Raw genomic sequence first — 21,515 nt, 5'->3', positions numbered from 1 at the left:
GATAGTGAACAGATTCATCATTCCCAAAAGGTCCTTCTTGCCCCATTGTAATTCCTCCTTCCCACCTCTCCCCATGATCAAGAGCACCCCAAGGCAATGATTCATCTGACTTCTGTCACTGTAGATTAGTTTATATTTTCTAGAGTTTTCTGTAAGTGAAATCATACATTATGCACTGTTTTGTCTGACTTCTTTTACTCTGCATGATTATGTTCAGATGTCCATAGTGCACATATCAATAGTTATTCATTTTTATTGCTGAGTAGTATATCATTATATGTATATGGACATTTGGGTTGTTTCCTGTGTGGGGTTATTACAAATGAAGCTGCTATGAACACTCATGTACTAGGTTATTGATTTTTTAAAATTAATAAACCATATATTTATTTTGACTTGAGTTCTGAGAAATCCTGTGGTCCAAGTTATACTTACAAGGATGCATTAGATTTTTAAAAACTTTTGAGATAATTATAGATTCTCAGAAAATTGCAAAGATAATACAGAGAGGTTCCATGTAGCCTCTACCCAGTTTCCCTCAGTCATTACATCTTGCATAATTGTAGTACAGTATCAAAACCAGGAAACTGACATTGGTACAATCCGTGTGTATAGTTCTGTGCCATTTTATCACTTGTGTAGACTCCTGTAACCACCACTACAGTTAAGATGCAGAATTCTTTCATTTGTACAAAATCTCCCTTAATAGTCGCACCCCCCCACACCACCACCATCCCTAACCTGTGGTAATCACTAATCTGTTCCCCACCTCTGTAATTCTGTCATTGCAAGAATGTTATATAAATGGAATCATATATATGGAACCTTTTAATATTGCCTGTTTACACTCAACATAATGCTCTTGAGTTCACCTAAGTTGTGTGTATATCAATAGTTCATTATTTTTTATTATCCATGGTATGGATGTATCACAGTTTGTTGAACCATTCACTCGTTGAGGGACATCTGGGTTTCCAGTTTGCGGCTATTTTACATAAAGCTGCTATGAATATTTGTGTACAGGTTTTTGTGTGAACATAAGTTTTTATTTCTCTGGGATATAATTGTTGTATGCTAAGTATATGTATAGTTCTTTAGGATACTGACAGACTAAGTTGTCATTGTATAAATTACTGTTTTAAATTCCCACCAGCAGTGTTTGAGTGATCCAGTTTCTCTTCATACTTGCCAGCACTTGGTGCTGTTACTGTGTTTCCTTTTGTAGTCATTCTGATAGACGTGTAGTGATACCACATTGTGGTTTTAATTTCCATTTCCTTAATGGCCAGTAATGTTGAACATCTTTTCATATGCTTATTTTCCATTTATATATTCTCTTCTGTGAAATCTCCTTTCCCTTTTTTTTTTTTTTTTTTTTTTTTGCTGTACGCGGGCTCTCACTGTTGTGGCCTCTCCCGTTGCGGAGCACAGGCTCCGGACGTGCAGGCTCAGCGGCCATGGCTCACGGGCCCAGCCGCTCCGCGGCATGTGGGATCTTCCTGGACCGGGGCACGAACCCGTGTCCCCTGCATCGGCAGGCGGACTCTCAACCACTGCGCCACCAGGGAAGCCCCCTTTCCTGTCTTTTGGTTATTTTCTAATTGGATTGTTTTCTTGTATTTTTGAGTTTTGAGAGTTTTCTGTATATTCTAGATACAAATCCATTGTCAGGTATGTGTTTTGTAGGCTATTGATTTTTATGTGTTAATCGTATACCTTACTACCTTACCGACCTCTTTTATTGCTTTCAAGGTGAATGATGATGTTTTTATTGCTTCCCTCTCTGGCCCTTATGCGTATCAGTGCTTCTCTGTATCCTTTCCTGCCCTCAGAGACAGGATGCTGCATTTCAGCAATCTTCGAAGCAAATAGAAGAAGAAACTCTTTCAGCAATTGCTCAAGCAATTCTCCGCCCTTTCCAGCATCACCTCTTCCTCTCTGTAGAATCATTCTCATTAGCCTACACACCTCTTAGGAAAAAAAACTCTCTTCACCCTACATCTCCCTTCAGCAATCAGCTCATTTCTTGAAACTCTGCTCTGTCTGTACTCACTCCCCTGGTGAGCTTTCCTAGTTTGTGGCTTGAAATGCTAATAACTCCCAAATTTATATCCTGGAGGGTTACCTTGAACTGCAGACCTGGGTGACTAACTGCCTACTCAACATCTCCTCTTGGAATTGGATACATTTCTACGTAGACAAATTTGTGTCCCTTCCCTCCAAATCTGCTTCTGCCACAGCCTTTCTGATCTCAGTATGCAGTAGTAACGCATCCATCCATCTCTTTGCTAAGCCCCAAACCTTGTTGCCAAGGTTTGCATTATTGGAAGTATATCTTCAGGGTAAATTGATCAAAATGTCTCAAATTTGGTTAATGGAAGTTTCTTCAAACTGGCTTCTCTGTCTCTTTGACATGTCCCTATCAGTTTTTCTAGCACTTTTTTACTTTTTGGCCCAACAAGGTGTCCAGGATAATCTTGTACTTTCTCTACCCCAGTCTTGGAATTGGCTGTTTCTCTGAGGAGCCTTTCTTATTTTCCATTTATATATTCTCTTCTGTGAAATCTCCTTCCCTTTTTTTTTTTTTTGCGGTACGCGGGCCTCTCACTGTTGTGGCCTCTCCCGTTGCGGAGCACAGGCTCCGGACGCGCAGGCTCAGCGGCCATGGCTCACGGGCCCAGCCGCTCTTCTCCCTTTTTCATATCCTCACTCCATCTGCCAACAGTGTTGGTTCTAACATGAAAGTATATTCAGAATAGAGCCACCTCTCAGCCTCTCTACTTGTTACCACTTTACATCCAAGCCACCATCACTCTGTCACTCGTATGATTTCTTGGCCCCCTCCTCATAGGTCATTCTCAAAAGAGCAGGCTAGAGTGATCCTTTAAAGTGTCTTCTCTGTAACGGCTTCCTGTCTTCCTCAGTACACATCCAAGTGCTCAGAATCACCCACAAGGCACTAAACGATCAGTCCTCATCCCTTTCCCCTCCACACCTCCACTGTGGCTGCAGGTACTTCTTTATCTCATCTCCTATGACACATCACCCCTTAATCACTTTTCTGTGGATTCCTTGTGGCTCCTTACACACATATAGCACATGTCCTGCCTCAGGGCTTTGGCACTTGCTCTTTCCTATCCCACATGGATGTTTCTGAGCTCCCTCATCACTCCCCGTTCACTTTCTCAGTGAGGAAGTATCCTACTTTAAATTGCAACCTCTTGACCCTTCTGGGAATTATTTTTCTTCTCAGCACTTACCACCATTTGACATCTATTTGTTGTATTTGTTTATTGGTGCTCTCCCCCCAGAACTGTTAGCTCTGTGACAGCAGTGTTTCTCTTCTGTTTTGTTCATAGCTGTGGTCTTTAGCATCTGAGACAGTGCTGGCACATAATGGGAATTAAATAAATATTTGATGAAGGAATGAACGAATGGATTGGCATGTTATGAAGTACATTTAATTCATAGAAGTAGTGATCGGAAACTTGTTCACAAGTTAGCTGATAGATGTGGACTTAATTTAAAACGTATTTTTTATTATGTTGGGGTTAGGTTTCTTTCCTTCTTTATGGTTTACGGCCTGTCATCTGAGTTTGCTTATGCCATTGAAACCATACCATTTACAAAAAGGTGTAATCAGGGGATTTTGGTCTAGTAAGTGTAATAGAAATGGTATTCTGATCCTTGATCTATTTCAGAACATCTATTTCAGAATATTGTTTGTTATTTGTTAAGAAGGATCTACTCTGTGTTAAGAAGCATTTGAATAACATAGTATTGTCTTTGAAGTTCACTTGATTAATCCAGGCAGTGAAGAAAATTATGACTTTTGACATTTGCTTTCTAGTCTTAGAGTACATACTAACTATCTTTTTGTTTACTAAAATTTATCACTCAGGACAGTTTTACTCATACTTAATTTTCATCATCCCCAAATCTGAACTGTGTGAAGTTAGAAGTATGCTTTCAGTAAAAATTCTTTTTTGGTAATTTCTTACCTAATTTGGAACATAAGTCTAATTATAAGATACAATAGAAGAAAATGTGTTATACCTCATGGTCCTCCTCTTCACCAATGTAGAAATTTGGTCAGATTTATTCGGATGTTATCTGCTGAGTGCCTACTGTATAACAGACACAGGACATACAACAGTGAATAAGCTGACCCTCCGTCCTGGCATTTGAGATCTGGGAGAAACAGCCTGTATACTCACATAAGCAGTACTTAACAGAATGCCCTGCACAAATCCTCTGCTTGGAAGATTACATGGACCTGATTTGGTGTCTCAGCTCTGCCACCTACTGACTGTATTGCTTTGTGCAAACATTTCACCTTTCTAGGCCTCAATTTCTGTACCTTTCAAAAAGGAGAAAGTACACCCTCAGCATTATGTTTGGAGCTGTGCGCTTAGCTTAGTGCCTGGCACAGAGAACGCCTTTGATAAGTATATTTTATTCTAATTTTTAGGTGCTGAATTATAATCACTTTATTTCAGAATCATTATTCGATCTCTACCATTGTTTTCTCTCTTTTCCTCTCTACAGGTCCCCCAGGGTACTTTGCATTTTGGAAGTTTTAATCTTGAACTAACATGAACCAAATAGTAGTAATTCTTTAAAACAACTATTTCAGAACTTTTCTTGACAAATTATTTCTAGTTTATTTGTGCTTGACTTTCCAAAATGGCTGTCCTCAAACTTGAAGAGTGCATTAAGAATCGGCTTGGTTGCTTCTCGAAACTGCACAGTCCCCCCTCAATGCCCAGATCTGGGTCTCTCATACTATACCACAGCAAAAGAAATCAGGACTCTTTGGGGGAAATGGCTGATTCGAGGGCTGGAGCAGGGAGAATACAAGATGAGCTGAAGTGTACTGTAGTAACAGAAAGTAAGGAAGTACTCAAAGAGCAAATGAGAGCATGTCCAAGAGGCACAGGAGCCAATCTGAAGGAGTTCTCAACAGCCAAAGGCAGAACTATTTGAATAACAAAATAAGTGATGTAGTATTGGATTATAACCTAAAGCATATAATAAATGCTTGAGTCCATAATGATATAAATAAATGAATAAATAGGTGAGAGAGACCAATCTACAGTACACAAGAATTCCAAACTGTGTATGTAAGTACCCCCCTCTCCAGGAGGCAGAGCTTAATTCTCTGCCTCTCTTGAGGGTTGCTTGGTCTTAACGATCTGCTTCCAAAGATTAGAGTACGGAAAGTGGAGGGAAATACCTTACTTCTCCACTTACTTTGCCAGTGGAGAAAGCTGGCAAACCACTACCTTGACAGGGTGATCAAAGTTAGCATAACCAGTGATAAGTCATGTATAGCATGTTATGAGAAGGGACTTCACCTCTGTGATATTTTCCCCCCAAAGCAATAACCCCAATGGAATTATGAGAAAATTACCAAAGACATCCAAATTGAGATATATTCTACAAAATACTGACCCCTCAAAACTGTCAAGGTTATGAAAAAGAAGAAAAGACTGAGAAACTGTCACAGAACAGATGAGACTAAAGATATATGACGATTAAGTGCAATGTGGATTGGATTCTGGAACAAAAAGGTCATTAGTGGGAAAACCAGTGAAATCCAAATCCATTGTTAATAATAATGGACCAATATTAGTTAATTAATGATAACAAATGTGCCATCCTAATGTAAGATGCTAACATGAGGGGATACTGGGTGAGGGGTACAGAGGGATGCTCTGTACCATCTTTGCGATTTTGCTGTAAATCTAAAATTACTCCAAAATAAGAAAAAAAATTATTTTAAGAATGCACAGTCCAGGGTCCACAGGTCTCCGTAGGACCAGGGAATCTGCTTTAATGAGCAGTCCTGGGGATTCTAATGTAGGTGATCAGCCGATTACATTTTGTTAGATTGTAAAGCAAATGGTTTAACTAAAACTGCTTAGTTGGAATACTCAAAAAGCTTTGCAGCGGGTAGTATTTGTGGGGGTGTGGACGATTGTCCTGCCTGGGGCTGTCCCATGCCCTGTGCACTCCATGCTCCACTCCTCCCCCAAGCTGTGTCTGCAATTTAGAAACTGGGTCCAAGGATTTTAGTCTAAGTCCAGCTATTCCTTTTTGGATAATACCTCTCATTCCAAAGTGTTGCCTTAAATTTGTCTTGTGTGGAAATTATTAAAAGAGAAATTGAAGAAAGAGATATGCAGTGCCCCTTCATACTAGGATATGCTACAAAAGCTACATAGGGGATCTCTGAATTCAGAGCCCACGGCAGGACGTACGTAGCATGTAGACATTTTTGGGTGAAGATGGTGATTAACAAGAAGTGCTCAGTGTCTGAGGTATTTAACAGTTGGTCACTAGTTCCCTGGAGATTACTCGTCACACCTGCAGGCAGAAACTTGGATTCTTTGACATTGTTAGGGGAACTCCTATTTCACTTAGCTTCTCATGATCCACTGATGGCCCTTGAGCTACTGATTCAGAGCTTTGCCCTTTGAGAGCTGAGGGAATTTAGGAAGGTAGAGAGTCAAGTCTGGGCATAGACATATAGGGGCCAAACAGGGGGCATCAGTGTGGCTGTCTCCCAGTCATACTCTATGCATTTCCGTCCAAATATTTCCACACCTTCCCTGGACCCATCCCAGACCCTCTTGGAGGAGCCAAATATGAAGTTCCCTTTTAGCCACAAGGGGTATTTCCTGGGGCTCCCATGGGCTTTGTCACTGTTTCTTTTCTTTTTTTTTTTTTTTTTTTTTTGTGCGATACGCGGGCCTCTCACTGTTGTGGCCTCTCCCGTTGCGGAGCACAGGCTCCGGACGCACAGGCTCAGCGGCCATGGCTCACGGGCCCAGCTGCTCCGCGGCATGTGGGATCTTCCCGGATCGGGGCACGAACCCGCGTCCCCTGCATCGGCAGGCGGACTCTCAGCCACTGCGCCACCAGGGAAGCCCTGTCACTGTTTCCTTTGGGATCTCTTGAGAGTAAGTTAAACAGGACCAAAGTCTGTTATTTTGTGGAATTGGTATTCTGAGCTACCAGAAAGATCGGGAAGGTCTGACAGCATGTTGTCCATTATATGATCATTTAAGGTAAGTTTTTATTGATTATATTGTCGATGTTGTTTTTAAATTTGTGGTGAATTTTATTCTCTGGCAGTTGGGCCCTTTTGTAGATTATAAATCCTATGTAGTTTCAGTTATTCTTTTCAGGTTATGGTAGTAACTTAATTTGGAGGGTTTCAGCCTGCATATTAACAAAGCAGTGGACTTGCTCCAGTGTGAGTCTCTCCTGCCCATGCCAGCAGTCTGTTAACCTTGACCTGAAGTTACCTCAGCACGTTTCCTGTCTTAATGCCAGTTAATCTTTTTACAGACTTCCCCTCAGAGACTGGGTACTGGTGGGGCTGAGGGGTCCATTTTTTTTGTCATTTGTAGAATCATCTGTACCATAGATTTAATATAACTCTGCGTATCTTAGGCAGCAATGTCCAGTTAGTGATGCCCTGTTTAACCTCCAAATATGCTGCTATTTACCCCCTGATTACCCTCAAGACACATGTGGAATTTCAGAGCTCATCAATACTCATTAGAATTAGTTTGCCCAGAAGGAGTTCTCCTAATAGAGCTGGTAGAAATTCAAGGGTTCCATGGGAATATCACACCAGAGTTTAAGGTCACATAAGTGATGAATCAGGTGTCTGAAAAGACCCTGCCTTGCATGACCACTCTAGTTTGACAGTGTAGACTCTTATTCCTTGAAGACAGGCAAATTTCTTACCTTTCTAGGCACTTTGGGACATAAAAATTCCTATCCATTCTCTTCCACTTGAAAGTTGAGTGTTGGATTCGCTTTAGGCGCTCACCTTTTCCTCCTCTGCTCCTTCAGCTTCTGCTAGACCTTGACCTGAAGATCGTGGAGGAAGGAAACGGTCATGATCTACTCTTTAACCCTTGCCCCTTCCCATTTCTCTCTCCTCTGGTATTTTGAGGACCTGGGAGAAGGAAGGGGAAAGGGGACAGATGTCTCTAACTTAACTGGTATTGCTGTCACCCCCTCTTGGCTGTCACTAATTCTTTGGTGGGCCTAATTATAAGTTGGGTGGGAGATGCACAGTGTTCTTCAAGGGCTCCTAGAAGAAGCCTCCCCACAACACAGTTCCAAGAATAGGACTCATGACTCTGCACTGGCCTCTTTTGCACCCTTCCCCAGCTGGCTCCTATCCTGGTATGCACACCTCACTTCCTCGTTGTTGAAGCCGTCTGCCTGGCAAACAGCCCTCTGGGGCAGAGTAGCAGCAACATAGCTCAAGTTTTGCACAGTATCCACCTAACTTATGGGAAGTACTTACACCCTCATTTTAATCCTTGGAAGTAGTCTGCTCTATTGCTGACCCTGTTCCCCACTTTGCTTTTCCTCATATCCACCCTGTGGGCACAGGGGGCAGGAGTGGGGCACATCGGCCATTCCACTGCTTAAGCAGATGTCCACTTGGGGAATGGTTGTTAGTGTTCTCCTCTTGCAAGTACCCTACATGTGGCTTTCTTAGAGCTCCCCTTAGTAGTTCAGGGTCTTAGGGTCTAAACAGTAACTTTGAATTTATGAAAGTGTGACCAACCAACCTAGCATGTGCAGTGGTGATCCTAGTGGCCCCGTCAGCCACCATGCCACTGCTTTGGAGTGCCTGATTGCTTGCTAGGCAGTACTGTCACTGTTAGAAACGGCTCATGCTATCCAATAATGAGTGGCGTTCAGTCAGTGGAATTGATGAGAATGGAACTTTCACATTCAAACTGGGATTTGAGTAGAACCCTAAATCAGCAACTTTGCTTGGTAAATGTTTAACGCACCTATTATTTCATCTGAAAGATGGTGTCACATGCCTCCCATGGCATGCTAGGAGGAGGTTAGCTATGAATTCAGAGAACAGGGGTTTACCTGTTACCCAAGGAATTATATTCCTTAGCCTAATACATTAAACCTCTCTCTCCAAAGAAGTAAAAGAAAGAAGAAAAAAGTCAGAAACCACCCATCCTAGGATGAGGCTGAAGTGTTGTAAAATGATACAATATCCAACAGAAAATGCCAGTTTTTTTAAATTAATGTTTTCCATATTTATGCATAATACTGTGGACCATTAGGGCCACAAATAAATTACCAAAAAGTTTAAACAATTATGAATAATTTTAAAAAGTAGCTACTTTGATAAATATACTAAGGCAAGTGGATGACAAAACCCAATATGTTTTACCATATTTCATCAATTCTCTAATCATTTATTCACATTTTAACTTCTGTGAAATTGAGGTGCTGCAGCTTACAATCAATGACATGTGTTTGAAAGCATGTTTTTTTCTTTTTTAATACAGAAAAAAAGTGTGCTTTTCAATTCATGGTATATTTGATAAAATACAGCAGCCAATCACCACCCCTGCGCACTCCTCAGAGATTCCCATCTGGATGGGGCCACTACTGTAAATCAATTTCTGTTACAGTGGGTGGCTGCTGATTTAATATTGGGGGTGGTAACTGGTCCTTTCCCCCAGCGTTAGGGCACAGTTCCTCTAGTGTTAGGGTGCAGCTCCCCCAAGGCAAGACTTCTGACCATGGTTCTCATGGTTGGAATATCAGCAACTGTAAAAATAAGATTCAGTTTAGTGGGATAAGGAGGGTGGGAGGAAGACACAAGAGGGAGACGATATGGGGGGATATATGTATACGTATAGCTGATTCACTTTGTTATACAGCAGAAACTAACACACCATTGTAAAGCAATTATACTCCAATAAAGATGTAATAAATAAATAAATAAAGTGACTATTGATTAAAAAAAGATTCAGTTTAGCCACTTGCAAGGTACAGTAAAATCCATGGCAAAGGAAATTAGAACTTTGCAATAGCCCTATATTGTCAGCCATAGGTCTTAAGTACCATCAAGCTGAAACAGGGCATCTCTTCCCCTAGTGCACAGACAGCCACCTGCAGAGCAAAGAGGGCTCCGAGCGCCTTTTCTTGAATTGTATGCTTCAGAGGGTTGCACTGTCATAACTTAACATAGCATTACTATCTGAATGTTAAAATATTACCCCATTCCCAAAGCTAGTATTTGATACCAATCACTGCTCATCATGAATAGACTAAAGCCTGATTTTTCTTTCCATTCTATTATTGAAGAAAGGACTCATGGAATAGGCTCCAGTCATTGTTATAACTGATAGGGTCCAGGAAAACCAAAATGGTCAAGCTCTTCATTTCACAAAGAAGGAAATAACAGCCTCAGAGAAGTTGTCTGTTTGCTCATTTCCCCACAGCAAGATATTGATTGGTCCAGCCCCAAGTAGGACCCAGGTCTCCCTGCCCTGCCTTCCCCTCCCTCTGCGTTGAACACAGTTCCCTCCTAATTTAATGGGTGATGGTTATGCTGGGGTTTCACAGTGGAACAATTTACCTCTAGGCTTCTTATGCCAGTTCTTATTAGGCCATTAGTAAAGGCACATCACAATATGCTTATTCAAGCCCAGATATGATCGAAATGGAAAAACTGGTGGCTGGTTCATACTCTTAGCTGTATTTTTATTTTTACTGTTTTAAAATGCATTAGAACAGGCAAAGCAGGTGACATTCTTTGCATCTGTAGACCAATATTGTGAGTGCCAAAAAGACCAATGATGCGCCTGATTTCTGACTGGAGTTGGAACTCGTGGCTTTTGATTCCTAATCAGGTACTCCGGAGCATCATACCATGTAGCTGACGTAGTTGGAGCACAAGGCAGGAAGAAAAGAAAAAGAAAACCTAATAGAACTTGCAATATAATAGGGCCAACTGGGAAAGAATACAGAGGTTGGCTGAAATTTCCTGTTACTATCTGAGAAGTGGCAACCTGAACTCTTGGACAGTTTTGAACTTGTTTGGTTTAATGGTGAGATCATTTTCAAGGGAGCTGTCTTTAAGCTAAATAAACTGATGAGGTTTCATTATAATTCTAGAGTAATGTCTGAAGAGGTAGAAGAGATGATAAAGAATTCTATTTAAAGTTAGTGAAACTTTTCAATTCTATAGAGAGTTATTTTTATTACTTTGAAAGACAGATTACATTATAAAGATCCAGGTACATACTAATAACTAAAATGAGATAAAGTAGTAAGAACAATAATTCCCCACAAATCTAGAATTTCCCCACAAATCTAGAATTTATATTAGTTTTTCATTAAAACTGTTCCATTTTGCTATTTTGTATTTTAAAATATTAAAATCCAGAAACTAACACAACACTGTAAATCAACTATACTTCAAAAAACAAAAAGAAAAAGTATCCAGGGTAAACTTTAGACGAAACTGAGATAAATAATTATTTACTAAGAATTGTAATGTCTCTTCAACTTACTATAAAGAGATACTTTGTTCCAGTATATGCCATTCTCTTTGCCTTTTCCACTCCACCACCTGTTGTATTACTCATTTCCATTATACTAGAAATCCTGTGCTCATTGCAGTTTGGTCTGAATTGTCCTACCACCAACATTCTTGGTGAGAAAAGAAAGTAATTGCCTGAATTAATGTATTCTAAGTTGCAATCTGTGTGGCAGATAGTTGATCTAAGAACCATTTTACCCCCTTCTTCCTTGCTAAGAGAACCCCAATTTGGGGGAGTAATAACATACCCAGGTGCTAGAGGTGAATCATAGTCTATTCATGATTCTGGTCTAGTCTAGTCATTGCCATGACTAATCACAGCAATACTGTTCCCTTTCCATAATCTGTAGTAATGTCTTCTCCCTCATTCTTTTTTTTTTTTAATTTTTATTTTTTATTTTATTTATTTAAATTTATTTATTTATTTATTTAATGTATTTTTGGCTGCGTTGGGTCTTCGTTGCTGCATGGGGGCTTCCTCTAGTTGCAAGCAAGCAGGGGCCACTCTTCGCTGCAGTGCACGTGCTTCTCATTGTGGTGGCCTCTCTTGTTGCAGAGCAAGGGCTCTAGGTGCGTGGGCTTCAGTAGCTGTGGCACCCGGGCTTAGTTGCTCCTTGGCATGTGGGATCGTCCCAGACCAGGGCTCGAACCCGTGTCCCCTGCACTGGCAGGCGGATTCTTAACCACTGCGCCACCAGGGAAGCCCCCTCATTCTTGATATTGGTAATTTGCCTTCTCTCTTTTTTCCTGATCTGTCAGTCTAGAAATTTCTTTAATCCTAAAGAGTCTGTGTTTGGTTTTATTTATTTTCTCTATTTTTTGTTTATTTTCTATTTCACTGAATTTTCCTTTCTTGATTGTTCCTGACTTATGCTTGATTTGGGTGTTTATTGCTCTTCTTTTTCTTGTTCCTTAAGGGCGATGGTTAGATTTTTGATTTTACATGTTTTTTTCTTTTTTAATCGTGTGTGATTTGAATCCTTTGAAATTTATTGAGACTTGGTTATGGCCCAGAATATGATTTATCTTGGTAAATATTCTATGTGTACTTGAGAAGAATGTGCTTCTAAAGAATATATTTAAAAGTTTCTTCTCTTCTGTTTCATGAGTATTATTTCTTCCTCTTTTGCTTTTCTTCTCCTGATTTATAAGAAGTAATACCATACTGGTTGCCTGCAGAAAGGAGACCAGTGTGGCTTTGAACCATGTGACTATATTACCTATTCAGAAAATTCTTTACAGTTTTAGAAATTTTTAAAAAATGATAATTGAATCATGGTAGTGGTTAAACACACCAAAAACATCTACACGCACGCATGCGCGCATACACACACACACACCACATACCCTAAAGGGTATCATTAGCACACCAGATATATGAGGAATTCTTGGAAGATAGGAAATGGCAGATACAGTCAAATTAGTTAATTCAGAGAATTTGAAACATCTGCGGTAGAAAACTGAGGCCATTCAGACACACTTCAGGAACAGTCACCAAAACTGAAGCATTGTACAGAGTCCTAGGTCAGCAGTGAGATGAAAGACCTACTCTATGAACGGTACATGTTTCATCCTGCCCTGAGCCTCCCCCACCCCTGCTTCCATTGGGCATAAGCACCTGTGCCATATGACCACCTTTAATGTCCCAAAACTGCACTCCAAAGACAGCGAATGAGCTTAAGATACCTGTAGACCTGCACAGAAGGGAAACATCAGGACACAGCTACCTCGAAGGGAAAAACATGTGTCTTCTGATGTGAGAAATTACATCTTTCTTTTGGCAACAGTGAGGGTCTCTAGCCTACCTGAAAGCTCCATGCCATGTTCCCGCAAAGGAGGCCACTGAATAATTGACACGCTCTGCCCTCCCATTCCAAGGAGGAGACTATAAGTGAAATGGATGTCCGAACTCCAGAGCTTATCCGTGCTAATTACCGAGGCTAATCAAATGAGTCCTTTCTTCCTAAGTTTAAATGAACAAAAAGGCTTGCCAGACATTGAGGAAAGTAAAAGAGAAGATCATGATGAACAAACACAACTATTTCTGCAGAAAAAGCAAATATAATACAGGAAACAGAATAAATTCATATTCTCAGAATTTTAAGGAAGATAGTGGGTTTATAAAATGAGAGCAGGGTGCTATAAGAAGGAGCAATTAGAGAACAAGAGAAAGTCCTTGGAAGATAAAAATATTATTGCAAAATTTAAAGATTAATAGATGCCAGATGCTCAGCGCAGTCGGCCTACCTCACCCAGGCCTGGATGAAACCTGGAACACAGGTTTCGTGCCCCGCCCTCCGTGCACATCAACCCTCCCAATCCCCCCCCCCCCCCGGTAACGGAACCGGAACCTCCTTTCCCCCTCCCAAACCCGGGTAATGGGCCGCCCTTTCCGTCCATCCCAAAGCGGCTGCCCTCTTCGACCACATGGGACCGCTCCGAGGCAGCTACCGCAGGCTCCGCGGCCTTGCTTTCTCGCTCGCCACGCTGCCCACGCCGCCCTCTCAGGTGCGCCAGAACTACCACCGCGACTGCGAGGCCGCTGTCAACAGCCATTTCACCCTGGAGCTCCACGCCTCTTTCGTGTGCCTGGCCCTGGCCTTTTACCTCGACCGCGACGACGTGGCCTTGAAGCACTTCACCCGGTTCTTCCTGCACCGCTCTCACGAGCACAGCGGGCGGGCCCAGGGCCTGATGGGTCTACAGAACCAGCGTGGGGGCCGCCTCCACTTCCAAGACATCAGGAAGCCAGACAGTGACGAGTGGAAGAGTGGCCTCAAGGCCATGAAGTGCGCCTTGTTCCTGGAGAAGCTCGTGAACCAGAGCCTGCTCCACCTGCACCAGCTGGCCATTCACATGAGCGACCCCCACCTGCGCCACTTCCTGGCAACTCACTACCTCCGCCAGCAGGTGGCGTTCATCAGCGAGCTGGAGGGTCATGTCACCACCCTGAGCATGATGGGGGCCCCGGACGTCGACCTGGCAGGGTCCCTCTTTGACAAGCTCACCCTGGGCGACAGCGACAAGAACTGAGCGTGGACTGGACTTCCCCAGAGCCACGGGGTGACCAGAGTGCTGGTCACCGTGCCTGCCATGCACACAGCAATAGTGCCCTTGCAGAAGAAATTCGATTTTTTTTTTTTTTTTGCAACAAGTGCAGGACTCTTTTCCTGGACTTTATCACTTAAGTTTTTTTCTTCCAGTTTTTCCGTTTCTTCCAATAAAGTTATTGGTTCATAAATAAATAAAGGTCTCTGGTTGATTCATGTGGGCAAATCTCATTTTTTAAGTTTTAAAACAGGTATCCAGGAGTCTCTGAACACAGCCATACCCCAACCATATGCAGCTCAGGATCTCCACTGGGAGGGAGAAGGTGTTCCATGGGGCCCTGGAAAACACAAAATCAATCTTCCCCTTATAAATAATGTGGGTATATGGGGGTAGACTGGGGTGGGGTGGGGTGAGGTAGGGGTCCTTGGTGAATGTGGGTGCATGTGCATAGTAAAAGTATAGAACCATAGCCTGAAAATCATGATTGCAGTTGCCTCTGGGGAAGAAGTGAAGGGAATAGGATTGCGCAGGGATTAAAATATAGGGAGTCTTCAGTTTCACCTGAAATGTTCATGTTCATTAAATTATGCAGATACTAATTGTTAAGTATGAGTAGAAGATGGGGGGTGGAGGGGTTTGGAAGTCTGAATGGTGGAGTATCTCTTTGACAAGTTCACTCTGGGCAACAGTGATAATGGAAAAATGAGTGTTAGGCTGTCTTGCTCAGAAACAACGGGGGTGACTTCCCATGGTCACCAATGCCTGGCATGCATGTTGTAATAACAAAACATCCACTTATATATGTTTTCTTTCCTTTGTATCGTATGTGTATATATGCATGCGTGTGTGTGTGTGTGTGTATTTTAATTCCAACCAGCAGCAGAGTTCATTTTGAATCTCTAGACTACATTCTGAATGTTTGCTTAGGAAGACGCCCTTTGTTGAAAAGCAGTTCGGTGATCACATTACTGGAAATGATATAGCTGCTTCCTAGACCTTTCCTGAGCCTGGCTGTATTTCTGCCCTTGGGTTTCATATATCCAACTTTGATTTAGTTTTTGTTATTTGCTACCAAGAGAACCAAAGCTAGTATGTCTTATTATCAACACGCTTTTACCAGCCTCCACTGTATTTACAGTAGAGTAAATAGCTCTTCTAGGGTAGTAAATGACATTTTTCTCTTTATCCCTACTACGGAGTCCACTGAAAGGAAAAAGGATCAAGGGTGGAAGGGATCAAATAAGAACAATTGCCCGGTTGATTCGTGTGTGCAACTCTCTTACCTTTAAAGTTTTAAAACAAGTATCCAGGAGTCTCTCCAGCTACCCATGCCCGGTCCACATGTAGCTCAGGATCTCCACAGAGGGAGGGAGAAGGTGTTCCATGGGACCCTGGAAAACACAAAATCCGTCTTCCCCTAATAAACAATGTGGGGGTGGCCTGGGGCCCTGGTGAATGTGGATGTCTCTACATAGTTGAAGTATAAAAACATGCCCTGAAAATCATGATTGGGGTTGATCAGGGGAAAGAGTGAAGGGAATGAGATTGCGCAGGGCTTGAAATAAAGGGGGTCTTCACTTTATTTGAAATGTTAATGGTTAATTCTGGATTAGCAAGATGGGGGGCCCTGGAAGCCAACACAGCAGAGTCCCTCTTTGAAAAGCTCACCCTGCGCTACAGTGTTAAGGGAAACTGAGCCTTAGCCTGTCTTCCCCATAGATGTGAGGGTGACTTCCTCTGGTCCCCTATGCAGGACATGCAGTTGTCCTTAGAAAACCTCTACTTTCCCCTTATAAACAGTGTGGTTATGTGGGGTGAGGTGAGAGGGGCGGTTTGGGGCTCTGGTGTCTGTGGGTGCATGTGTATGGTAAAAATGTGGATAAAAACACGTTCTGTAATGCATCATAGCGGTTGCCTCCCAGGAAGAAGTGAAAAACGGGATTGGGCAGGGGTTAAATAAATGGAGTCTTCAACTTTATCTGAAGTATGTTAGCTTATTAAATTATGCAAGTGTTAATGTTTATTACTTCTCAGTAATTCTAGTTCATTCTAGTTGTTAACATCAGGATTTCCTTCTTTCCCATGGCTGAATAATACTCCATTGTGTATGTGTGTGTGTGTGTGTATATATATATATATAATATATATATATTATATATATATCCTCTCGGACCAGGGCACGAACCCGTGTCCCCTGCATGGGCAGGCGGACTCTCAACCACTGTGCCACCAGGGAAGCCCAGTTCAGTTTATTCTTAAATATTTTATTGCTTTTGATTTTATTGTGAATAAGATTGTTTTCTTTATTTTTCAGATGTCTTGTTAGTGTATAGAAAATACAACTGTTTACGTTAATTTTGTATCCTGCAACTTTCCTGAATTCCTTGATTAGTTATAACAGGTTTTTGGTGGAGTCTTTAGGACTTTCTATATATATAATCATATCATCTGCAAAAACATTCTGACTTCTTCCTTTCCAATATGGTTTCCTTTTATTTCTCTTTCTTGCCTGATTGCTATGGCTGGGACTTCCAGTACTATGTTGAATAGGAGTGGTGAAAGTGGGATTCTTGTCTTGTTCCTGATCTTAGAGGAAAAGCTTTCAACTTTTCATCATTGTGGATGATGTTAGCTGTGGACTTGCTCTATATGGCTTGTATTATGTTGAGGTGTCTTCTCTCTATACCCAATTTAAGAATTTTTATCATGAAAGAATGTATTTTATTAAATTATTTTTATTCATCAAGGTGATCATATGATTTTTATCTTCCATGCTATTAATGTAGTGGATCAGTTTTTGATTTGCATATGTTAAACTATCCTTCCATCCCAGTGATAAATCCCACTTGATCATAGAACGTGACCTTTTTAATGTGCTGCTCAGTTCAGTTTGCAAAGGTTATGTTGAGGATATTTGCATCTATACTGAACAGGGATATTGACCTGTAGTTTTTTTTCTTGTAGTGTCCTTACCTGGCTTTGGTATTAGGGTAATGCTAGCCTTGTAAGATGATTTTTGGAGTGTTCCCTCCTGTCCAATTTTTTGGAAGTGTTTGAGAAGGATTGGTGTTAATTCTTCTTTAAATGTTTGGTAGAATTCACCAGGGAAACGATCTGGTCCTGGCTTTTCTTTGGGAGAGCTTTTTCATTAGTGATTCAATTACCCTACTCATTATTGTTCTGTTCAGATTTTCTGTTTCTTCCTGATAAAAGTCTTGGTAGTTGCATGTTTCTCAGAATTTATCCATTTCTTCTAGGTTCCAATTTGTTGGTGTATAGTTGTTTATAGGATCTCTTATGATCCTTTGTATTTCTGTGGTATCAGTTGTAATGTCTCCTCTTTCATTTCTGATTTTGAGTCTTTTTTTTTCTTAGTCTAGCCAAAGGTTGTCAATTTCATTAATTTTTTTTCTTGATGTATGCATTTGTCACTATGCATTTCCCTCTTAGAACTGTTGTTTGTGCATCCCATTTGTTTTCATATGCTGTTTCCACTTTTGTTTGCCTCAAGATAATATTCTATTTCCCTTTTGAATTGTTCTGTGACCCTTTGGTTGTTCAGGAGTATGTTTTTTTAATTTCCACATATTGGTGATTTTTCCAGCTTTCCTTCCATTGCTGACTTCTAGTTTCATACCATTGTGCTCAGGAAAGCTACTTGGTATGATTTCAGTCTTCTTAAATTTGCTAAGACTTTTTCTGAGACTTATCATGCGATCTACACTGGAGAATGTTTCTCCTGTGCTTGAGAAGAATGTGTGTGTTCTCCCGCTGTTGGATGGGATGATCTGTATATATCTATTTGACCCCTTTGACCTAAAGTACAGTAAAGTCCAACCTTTCCTCGTTGATTTTCTGTCTGGATGATCTGTGTTGAGAGTAGAGTATTAAAGGCCCCAACTATTATTGTATTGCTATTTATTTCTCCTTTTACATCTCTTAGTGTTTGCTTTATATTACTTAGGCATTCTGTGTTGGGTGCCTAAATATTTACACTTGTTATATCTTCTTGATGAATTGACTCCTTTATCATAATGACTTTGTGTCTTTTGCCATATTTAGCTTTAAATCTATTTTGTGTGATAGATGCATAGCTACTTCTGCTTTCTTTTGGTTATATTTGCTAGAAATACCTTTTTCCACCCCTACACTCTCTATATATGTATGTCCTTAAAGCTAAAGTAATTATCTTGTAGGCAACTTATCACTGGATCTTGTTTTTTTAATCCATTCAGCCATCCTATGTCTCTTGATTAGAGAATTTAATCCTTTTATGTTTAAAATAATTATTTATAGGTAAGGACTTACTATTGCCATTTTGTTCATTGTTTTCTGACTGTTTTGTACATCCTTTGTTCCTTTTTTTGCCTCTCTTGCTGTCTTGATTTGATGACTTTTTGTAGTGGAATGCTTTGATTCCTTTTATTATAATCTTCTTTTTGTATCTAACACAGGTTTTTCCCTTGCATCTTTGGGATTGGTTACTGATGATTATTGTGATCCTTTGGTCATGTCATGTTTCCTTGATGTTTTTCATGTTCCTTGAAGTTTTGCATTGCTGTCTTTTCATTTGAAGCAGTAGTCACCTCCTACAGTCTTTACTAATTGCCTTCAGGAGAGAAATACCTGCTCTGAGCCCTGGTAGTGATTCTGAGGCTTTCTCAGACCTTCTATTGATATAGCTGCTCCATACTTCTTCTTCCCTCTTGTGGCAGAAGTCTTAAGCTTTTTCTTTCTTTTTTTTTTTTTTTTTTTTTTTGTGGTATGCGGGCCTCTCACTGTTGTGGCCTCTCCTGTTGCAGAGCACAGGCTCTGGACGCGCAGGCTCAGCGGCCATGGCTCACTGGTCCAGCCGCTCCGCGGCATGTGGGATCTTCCCGGACCGGGGCACGAACCCATGTCCCCTGCATCGGCAGGCAGACTTTCAACCACTGCGCCACCAGGGAAGCCCCTTAAGGTTTTTCTTATGCCTTCTCTTGTTCTTGCGCTGCACCAGTACAGGTGATGACAGTCTCACTTTTGTTTTCCAAAAAGTGGCACTAAATCTCAAGTTTGTGGTGTTTCCCTAGCCTGCAGATTTGGGCGATTTTCTGCACGTGCTTACTAGCCATTTTCCAAAGCTCACCCTGCCACCACCACTGGGAGCACACACAGGGAGCTGACCAAAGTGTGGGTGTGTGTGTGTAGAGGAGGCATGCTGAGTACTGAGGGTACCCACAGGTCAATTGGGGTCATCCATGAGCAAGGCATAACCAGTGTTTGTGGGCAGGCTTCTTGATGGAGTCCAAGACACAATTATTAGGATCCATGTCCCTTTAATGCCCTCTAAGAGGCCTGTCTGCCACTCTCTCAGCTTCTTCTTGACCCGCAGTCATGAAGCTCACAATTCAGTATTCCTCTCCAATGTGTCTGAAATTTGTATTATTTTTTCCAATGGTGTGTTGGAACTTTTCCTCTGGAAACCTGGACTTCCACAAAGGTTCTCACATCTGTGGGTGATTGTCTAAGACAGTGTTTTCCAGGGGCTCCTGGACTGTGGCCAAGAGAAGCTGGAACTGGTTCACAGGCTACCCCAGGAGCCATACCTGGGACCAAGTCAATATGCCCTTTACCCAGCGTGTGGGTGGTTGAGCCTCCTTCTGGGACATTTAGCATATGGAGCTGCATCATCCCACAGCTCCCACAAGGCACTGTTGTCCATGAATGGATACCAAATTGTTGTTGAGGGGGGACGAAAACAATAAATCTCTTATTTCACCATGATGCTGACATTACTCTTGCTAATATTTCTACTTATGATTTTTCATCTGTGTTCATACTTTAACATGTAGATTTTTAAAAAATATGTGTGAGTAACACCCCTGTCCTGCTTTGGTGTTAGGATCATTCTGCCCTTGTAAAACAAACTGGGAAGTTTTCTCCATGTTTATATGCTCTGGAAGAGTTTTCGTATCATAGGTGTTTTGTTCTTAGGCGGTTTAGTAGAATTCCCATTAACATTTTCTGGATTTGCGTTCTTTTTGTTAAGATAGATACGTTTATTTCTGTGGAAAAAAAATGCCTTTGGGATTTTGATAGGGATTGCATTGAATCTGTGGATTGCTTTGGGTAGTATGGATATTTTAACAATACTAAGTCTTCTAATCCATGAAATGGTATGTCTTTTCATTTATTTGTTTCTTTTTAAATTTCTTTCAGCAATGTTTTGTGTCACATTGATTGATTTTCATACATTCAACTATCCTTGTATCCCAGGGATAAATCCCACTTGGTCATGATATATGATCCCTTTAATGTGCTGTTGAATTTTGTTTGCCTAGTATTTTGTTGAGGTTTTTTGCATCTATATTCATCAGAGATATTGGCCTGTAGTTTCCTTTTCTTGTAATTTCATTTTCTGACTTTGGAGGTAGTGTAATACTGGCCACATAAAATCAGTTTAGAAGTGTTTCCTCCTCTTCAGTTTCTTGGAAGAGTTTGAGAAGGATTAGTATTATTTTTTCTTAAATTCACATAGGGGCTTCCCTGGTGGTGCAGTGGTTGGGAACCCACCTGCCAGTGCAGGGGACACAGGTTCAGGTCCTGGTCCGGGAGGATCTCACATGCTGCGGAGCAACTAAGCCCGTGCACCACAGCTACTGAGCCTGTGCTCTGGAGCCCGCGAGCCACAGCTACTGAGCCCACGTGCCACAACTACTGAAGCCCGCACGCCTAGAGCCTGTGCTCCGCAACAGGAGAAGCCACCGCAATGAGAAGCCCGTGCACCGCAACGAGGAGTGGCCCCCGCTCGCCACAACTAGAGAAAGCCCACGCACAGCAACGAAGACCCAACACAGCCATAAATAAATAAATAAATTTATTTAAAAAAATATTCACATGGAACCACAAAGGACTCCAATGAATGCATAAGGAAGAAGCAGTGAAGAAAATACAAATAGGAAAGAAAGAAATCCTCTCATATGCTCCAATATGTATGAACCTTGAGGACACTATGATAAGTGAAATAAGCCAATCACAGAAGGACACATACTGCATTATTCCACTAATAGAAGATATACAAAGTAATCAG

The 21,515-nt window shown here is 41.4% G+C and overlaps 1 protein-coding gene and 1 pseudogene across 1 annotated transcript in view; both read left to right on the top strand.

Annotated features, from left to right (window-relative positions):
* The window catches only part of PRRG1 (proline rich and Gla domain 1), a 132,481-nt gene that overhangs the window by 94,314 nt on the left and 16,652 nt on the right, over window positions 1-21,515 (top strand). The window lies entirely within an intron of this gene.
* On the top strand, window positions 13,823-14,428 carry LOC132594540 (ferritin heavy chain pseudogene; annotated as a pseudogene).

The sequence above is a fragment of the Globicephala melas genome, chromosome X (genome assembly GCF_963455315.2).
Source record: "Globicephala melas chromosome X, mGloMel1.2, whole genome shotgun sequence".
In the NCBI taxonomy this organism is placed as follows: domain Eukaryota; kingdom Metazoa; phylum Chordata; class Mammalia; order Artiodactyla; family Delphinidae; genus Globicephala; species Globicephala melas.
This window is presented reverse-complemented; position numbering and strand designations above follow the sequence as displayed.